The following is a 7,685-nucleotide window of genomic DNA, read 5'->3' as shown; positions in this document are numbered from 1 at the left end:
CAGCTGTTGCCTGCAAACCCATAATTCATTGTTGGGAATGCTACAATCTAGATTACATCTCTTGCAGCTTAAATGTGTATTTTCCCATAAACAGCAATCTACAGCTCATAAAAATTAATTCTGCTTCAGCATAAACAATCCCCCTTGTCCTCTCACCCCTGCACATGTGTGTGTATGCATGTGTGTATACATGTATTTGTCCGTATGGCATAAACAATCTCCTACTCCTGTCAGGAACACAGAGTGATCCATCAGTTTCTCCACAGAAAACCAATTTCACTGGAGATGTTCAGTTTCTTACAGACACACACCACCTATCCTCACACAGAGAGAGAAAAGGGGAAAAGAGAGACACACACACAAACACACAGGGAATAGAGAAAGATAAAGAAAGAGGAAAAAGAATGGTGAGGAAATGGAACAGAGAAGAGAAGGAAACACGGAGCAAAATTGAAAGGGAAGGATGGAGGGAATAAGAGAAAATAAGAAAGACACGTTTTGCTGTGTTTAATAGGACACACTGTTATATGCCGTCTCATCAGTTCAATATAGTACATAAAAACTGTTCATCGGTTGCCCTACACTCATATGCACCAGGAGTTGACACATAGTGCCTGTCAAACAGCCTTTATGTGACTGCTCCAAAAAAAAAAGCCACAGTTTTAGTTTCTACACAGTGGTGTTTGTAATAAAAAAAGGAATAAAGATGAAAGACTGGAAGGGGGGAAAAAAAGACATTTTCTCGCTTTTGACCGTTAAAGCTTGAAGTTTAGAATTATGCGTGAGGAGCAAGGCATGCTGTGGCGGCCCAGTTTTTGCCGTGTTGAAGCGGGCAGATGACAACATAATTACAGAGTCATCTCATAACACGTGATTAAACAAACAATGCATGTCGTCTCCTCCTAAGGTCCCCGTCTCTAGCATCCTTTGTTTTCATGCATGTGTTTGCTGAATAGCTGTGTTGCATGTGTTCGTGCTCATGGGAAGGAAAAGGATGGTGAATCCATGCATATGCGTGAGCGTATGTGGGCACACACAGACATGGCCAGATGGAAATATTGTATGCAGACAAACAGGCAATGGGCAGCAGGCTAATGTATCTTTGTATTAATGGGCTTAAGTTAAAACAAGATGAGAAAGGCCTTCATTTTAGAGGAGCTGCATTGCTACTAATGACTAGAGGGCCTCCAACTGCCATCTCAGCCTATTATAACTTAGAGATGGCTCTTCTGTGTTTTTAAAGATGAATGCAAATTAAAAAGCATTAGGCTACATTCATTTGCGGTCTTTGGCATATAGGCCACTTTTGGTCCGAGGGCCACTTAAGGCTGTCTTATTTCTTCAAATGACCTTGAAATCAAAGAAAGAGCAAGTTTTAATGATTTAGAGGGCTCTTAAAGACTCGAAAGGAAAAGCAACACAGGGCCTCATTAAAATTTTCATTTAAACATTAAAAAAGCTTTTTGTTACAAATGTTCCTGCCAGGATGCTGAGTTGATACACAAAGAGGACCGTTAAGAATGCCCAGCATCCGAGCCAATTTGATGTCAATGCATCATCCCTTCATCAGTGATTCTATAAATTACAAGGCATGCTTATTTGGCTGTTTTATAATTTTCTTTGTGAGACTGTGAGGCTTGTGTGTGTGATAAACGACGAGCTGTGGAGCATTGTCATTTGGTGCAGGGCCTGTGAATGACCTGGGGAATGCAGCGTGTCACTTTATATTTAGCTTCTATTTCCTCACCGCCTGCTCTTCCGCTGCACATGGTATGATTTCAGTTTGTGTGTGTGTGTGTGTGTGTGTGTGTGTGTGTGTGTGTGTGTGTGTGTGTGTGTGTGTACGCGAACAAAGAGTGAGACATATCCCATCACCCCCTAAAATTCCTTCATTCCCTCCTCCATTGCTCCCTTATTTCCCAAACGACTCAACACGCCTTGTAAAAACCTTAGCCTGGCTGCTCAGCGCCCTTTAAAATGTAAAGCAATATTACGAAGCCTGACACTTTGATCTCTGTTACTATGGTATTGTTTCAGGGGTCCAGTGAATGTAAAGAAAGCTGCGTCTGTCTAGAGTTAAATGGGTGTGTGCCCGGATATTCACTTTACAGGTTGTTTTCACACTGAAGGAAAATATGTAAGGAACTGATGAGAGAACTGTAATATTGTTTGTTTCTTACAGGTGTTAAGGCATTATAAATGCCAAAAAAAGAAAGAAAATGTGCCAAATATTTTTCAGTTTTTGGCATGTGGATCCAGAACCTCTGTAACTTCACCTCTCGTGTGTTTAGTTATTTACAGCCCTGACAACAAAAAGCCTTGAACTGTTCAACAAACTACACAGCACCCTTTGTGTCACAGGCAAAACAGGAAATCAGGCTTTTGTCCGCTCGAGATGGCATCAAAAAACACCTTGTTTCATCTGTCTTAAGCAATCCCATCTTGACGCCTTCACACGTCCCCATGTGGGGCTGTGCCGCTCCTCAGAACAGATTGGGAAACAGCACAAACGATCTGCCGGGGAAGTCCCAGCGGGCTGCCATAACATGCTCGTTTGCCGACGTACCTCTGTTGCACAGAGCCCATGTTTGATTTCTCTCAGGTCGCCCCTCCTTTTCTTTCTCTCCTGCTCTCACTCTCACTTCACTTCTATCACTTGCTCATTTTGCTGTCTATATCACCTACTTTCTTTCTTTCTCTCTGTCCCTGACATGTCTCTGTCAGCCTGTTGGCCTGTCTGTCTGCATCTCTTTTTCTTTTTCTCTCGGGCCTGCCTCCCTTTCTCCCTCACACCTCCCCCTCCCTCTCTTTCACTTTAAAATACGTGTTAGTTGGCTGTGTGTCTTGTAGAAATGCCAGCAGTGATTGTATCCTTCATCCACAAGGCAATAATAAGGCAGGTGTACTCCTGCCCCCTCCATTTTCTTCACCTTCCTTCACTCCTTTTGTACCTCAGAAATGAGGTATTGCAGCAGTAAACACTAAAAGCAGGAAGGCCGGAATAAAGATATATAGAAAAAGAATTAGATTGCCTTTTCATATGTTAGTTTGTGTGTGGCTTTTTTGACACCTTGGTAAATACAGAGAAAATGCTGTTAATGTTTTTTTTTTCCATCTTAAAGGATGCATCGCTACAAGACTTGTGCATTTTGTTGTCCAATGCTCTGTCCTCTTCCCCACCGTTACAGTGCTGCCAACTGTGCAAGCAATATTTATCTCCTCATTTGCTAAAAAAGCACACTGGGGATAAAAAGTAACAAAGTTTTGCAGAATCAGTTGTTGGATGAGTGGAAAAGTTGTATTACACCTGTTAGCAGAAAAACAACAGGTTCTGTTTTGGTGCATACCCCCAAATACAGCCAGCAATAAATAATAAGATTTCATGTTGAGTATTTGTGCACGGGGGACAATAGTTTCCTGATTTCTCAGGTGTAATGCTTTGGTGGAAGAATCGCAGGTGTAGGAGATATTGTGTGGTGGATGGAACCCAGGTGCCGGAGTTATTTCCGGTCTGTGCCGTTAATCACCAACCTGACGCTGAAATATGGCTTGCATTTTAGTGGTTTTAAAATAGAGTTCCCTTGACTGCATATACTTAGCTAGAGAAATAATAATAATAAGGGCAAGATAAAGTCAAGAGACTGAGAATGTTTCATATGAATGTGTGCTGCAAAATGTGTTCTGTTTTATCAGTGAATGTGGACTCAAAGTCTGCAAGATAATAGAAACTAAAAAGGATCTGATGCTGTCTGCCTGATAGCAATAATTTGACAGTTTCCATTCCTATGTAGCAATCAGGGCTTTGATGTAAGGAGCTGATTAATAACTAACTTTACCAATCCCTGTTAAAGGATTTTATGTGCAAATGCAGCCTTCTAAGTAGGAAGAACAAATGAACGAGGATGAGCAAAGTCCCTCTTTCTTCCACAAAACAGGTTAACTTTTTTTGTAGGGCCAATAACACAACATAGAGGCAGGTAACATCTTTACATGAACTGCTAATCTGAATTCCATAGATGAACTCATCCTTTGACCTATAGTAAATAAATAGAAACACAAGACTGTGGGCATGTTTGTCCTAAAACATGCTCTGTCTTCCTATTCCTGTTTTGATTCATTAGTGTCACAGGGCCTGGAAGAGTCAGAATGTGACAAAGGTTTACATCAGAAACAGACTAAATATCTGATTATAAGCTGTTTATCCTTGTTAAATGATGACAACATAGTAACGCCAATACGCAAGTGGCCTCAGATGTGATGTTGGTCAATATCTATTGACAGACAAATCGTTGTTGTTCTTTCGTTTCGTCATTGTCCAGGCCCAATGCATGAGGGGCTAAACTGGGAGTGAATGTGATTGGATTTTCAGTCTCTGTCATTAAATTCCCATGCGGGGAATACTAATTCCAGTATTTAGTGCGGTGATGCTAGGGCTTGCTTTCATCTTAAACTGATTCCAGTCTAATTAGATTGGGCATGTGGGGGGTGGTGGATGTATCCGTCTGGACTAATCCCTGCCTCTCTGTCCCAAACATTGTATTATCCAGAGAAAATCCATTGGCTGCAGGCTATTCAAAGGCAGATCTGCCTGAACTGCAGCCTCTGTACTGTATCATCTGGAAAGCTGTGGCTGGAAGGTTGCACTGTGCTGTGAGGGTGGAACCTAATGGTCATGAGTGATGTATGGGTTGCAGAAAACGCCATTTAGAATTTACAGTAAACCTTTTATCGTGTATTCAGGGCAAGACCGCTCACTGCTGCGGCCTCTTTAGCAAAGCTGTGTCTGAACTACTATGAACTACTCTTCTCTTCAGAGGGCCTTTTTATTCTAGGACAGTGCAGTTGAGGAGCAAAATTGGGTGGCCCCCAAAATACAGTCACATCAAAATAGTTCTTTTTTAAGGCTTTATATTTTGTTTGACCTATAAACAGAATTTTCAGCAGATGTAAGTCAGAATTGGCAAACAATACACTTGTGTATACAAACACACACGCACACACATTTACTGAACATAGATCACCCTGTCATCCTGCTTGTAAATTACTGGCAGACCACAGTGAAAACACAGAGTAAAGAGGTCCTTCTTCTAGGCGCAGAGAAGGCCAGAAAAATGAAAGGCCTTCAGCCATTGTTCTCCACAAAGGTCAAACGCAATTCAATCCTATAATATGGTGGGGGGGAGCCCTACCTCGGCAACCGCCTGCGCTTTAAGGGTGAGCAACAGGAAAGGGCTATTCAGCAGAACAGTTGCACCCTGTGAGCCGAGCACATTCGTCAAGGGCGAGGGGTGAAGTCAGAAGGGGGGAGAAAAAAGCTGTTTTTGAGGCTTTTACATGTCGCGGCTGTTTCACTGCACGCTGAAGTGTGTTAAGCGAAACAATAAAGGCCACAACCGATTCTGCTGGAGTGAAAAGATCCTCATCTTCCCCTTCATTTTTGCTGCCCTTGTGAAATTTCATTAGGTGGATTTAACGACTTGTGAATGTCGGCTTTCTCCGTGACCCTGACACTGGTGGCGGACACGTCTCGCTGGCAGGGTGTGATGTATTGTGTTGAGGTGTTCCTGAAGTGCAATTTTTAATGTGACAGCATCTGTTGACCTCAGATCTAAAAAAATTCACCCTCCTGTCTCACACTGCATGCATTTTGCTTCTTGATAGAATTTTAAAAGCAGTATATAATCGGCAGCACAAATCACAATTTCTCCTGTATCTATCTTTAGAATGGGAAATCTTGGTTAAAGATGTAGCGCAGCGCCTCAATTGCCAATGGTATACCGGTATACATGTATACATTCTGGTCAGTTCAATACTAGCCCTGCATACCTGTAATGAAAGGATCAACCTTACCAATTTTAGGTAATATCATGTTCTTTGCCCTCTGTTGTGGCTGTATGTCTGTTTATCCATGGTTGTGATTTATTATTGTGGACTTTCTGCTTTTAATGGGAGGGGTCTAGGGCTGCACCTGATCAGATCCAGATTAGCAGACACTTTCAAACATAATCCCCTGCATCTGCTTAGAGTCAGATTACCACAAATAGCATAATGACGGGAAATACCCATTATATGATTTAGAATTTTAGTCTGTCAGTGACTTAGAATGACAATTATTCGAAGGATGTTGACACAATTTAATTTTGTTAACAGTATGACATAGGTATACAGTTTTGGGAAAATATGTACCTTGAATCATTGAAAGTGAAATATGTAAACTACATTTTAAAAAAACCACAACTACTGGTGAATTACAGACCTCAGTCTAAAATGTCTGCTCATCTAGAGCCACACTGGCAATTTCAGTGACACTAATAAAGCTGTCATTTACAGTGTACTGTTACAACACCCATATATTCTATATAACTGTAAAAAAATATTTTTTTTTTTATTCTGCCAATCATGACAGAATATAATTTAGTAATATAATATGACAATTATGGACATGAAGATTTTATGCATTGCATTAAATGTGCAATGTAATGTGCTATGTAAATAGCTTTGAGTTGAATGCAAACAGCTATTAATCGAATGTGTGAAAGCCAATTAAACTTCATTATAAGATAATTAGCTAATTAGAACAATAAAGAGTGAACATGAAATAAAGAATATTTGATGAGACCAAACTGGTTTGCAGATACAGTTTTTAATGTATCACAACAATGAGCAACAAACATACTTGATGAACTATTTCCAGAAGTTGTTCAAATACCATCTACAATAAACGTCATTTCAACTATGACAACAGGTCTGTGACAAAATAAAAAAAAGGTTTCAAAACCATGTTATTACCGTGATACGGTACAGTTGAGACCTCAAACAGTACAGTAACAAAAACTAATGCGACTACTCTCTATATATAAAACATCAATAACATTTTTGGTTTAGTTTATTTAAAGTTTTAGCCATAGGGGCTTCTTCTTATTAAAACCTCAGGGTGCATTTCCTATGTAACCCAGATGTTGAAGAGTACATATTGTGTAGGATATGATTGCGCCATGAAAATCCCTTTGACATCCAGAAGAACAATTCCAATTTCAACCTTTTGAAGGCTGTCCCCATAAACATGACACAATCCATCCATTTTTTTTAAAAAGTTCTTTTTTTTTTTTCTTTTTGGCTGCTGTGCAGTTGCAATATCTATGTACAGTTATATTGTTGGACCATCCTTTTTGTTGGTTTGTTAGCTTTTACCAGTCCTTGGTGTGGAAAGCGTCCTGTCTGATGCTAACATCTTAGCACATGATGCTAGCTGACAGTTCAGTCTTATAATGCTGAGCCACAGAGTGGGGAAAGGCAAAAAGCCAGAGTTGTGAAAGCCTTTGGAATCAGGACAGTCGCTCATGTTTGTACAATGGCAGAATTGCACCTTGGGAGGCCAGGATGTCTCTTATGAAACACAATCGAAAAGTGTCTTCAGGATTAAAGTAAATGTTAAAATACTAAAAATCCAAATAATGACATTTAAAAAGCTCACGCAGAAAATTAAAAACTGACATTTTGCTTTAAAACTTTGAAAAAAAACACCTTTACAATAATAAAACATAAGAGGAAATGTTACTTGATTTCATTGTTTGAAACAATAACTAAGCATGATTTGATTTAACCTGTCAAACAGTTGCATTACATGCTACTTGCTCATCTCAGAATAGGAAATACCAAAAGCAATACATTTTTGCATTTCTTCA

General features: G+C 40.1%; 1 protein-coding gene across 4 annotated transcripts in view; it reads right to left on the bottom strand.

Annotated features, from left to right (window-relative positions):
• Positions 1-6,624: 6,624 nt before the first annotated feature.
• The window catches only part of zfhx4 (zinc finger homeobox 4), an 86,273-nt gene continuing 85,212 nt past the window's right edge, over positions 6,625-7,685 (bottom strand). For all 4 annotated transcript variants that reach the window (XM_051410164.1, XM_051410163.1, XM_051410162.1 and 1 more), the window contains one exon: positions 6,625-7,685. This exon is cut by the window's right edge and continues 3,323 nt beyond it. The gene's annotated coding sequence lies outside the window, so the exon portion shown is untranslated.

Source organism: Dicentrarchus labrax, unplaced genomic scaffold (genome assembly GCF_905237075.1).
Source record: "Dicentrarchus labrax unplaced genomic scaffold, dlabrax2021, whole genome shotgun sequence".
Classification (NCBI taxonomy): domain Eukaryota; kingdom Metazoa; phylum Chordata; class Actinopteri; family Moronidae; genus Dicentrarchus; species Dicentrarchus labrax.
This window is presented reverse-complemented; position numbering and strand designations above follow the sequence as displayed.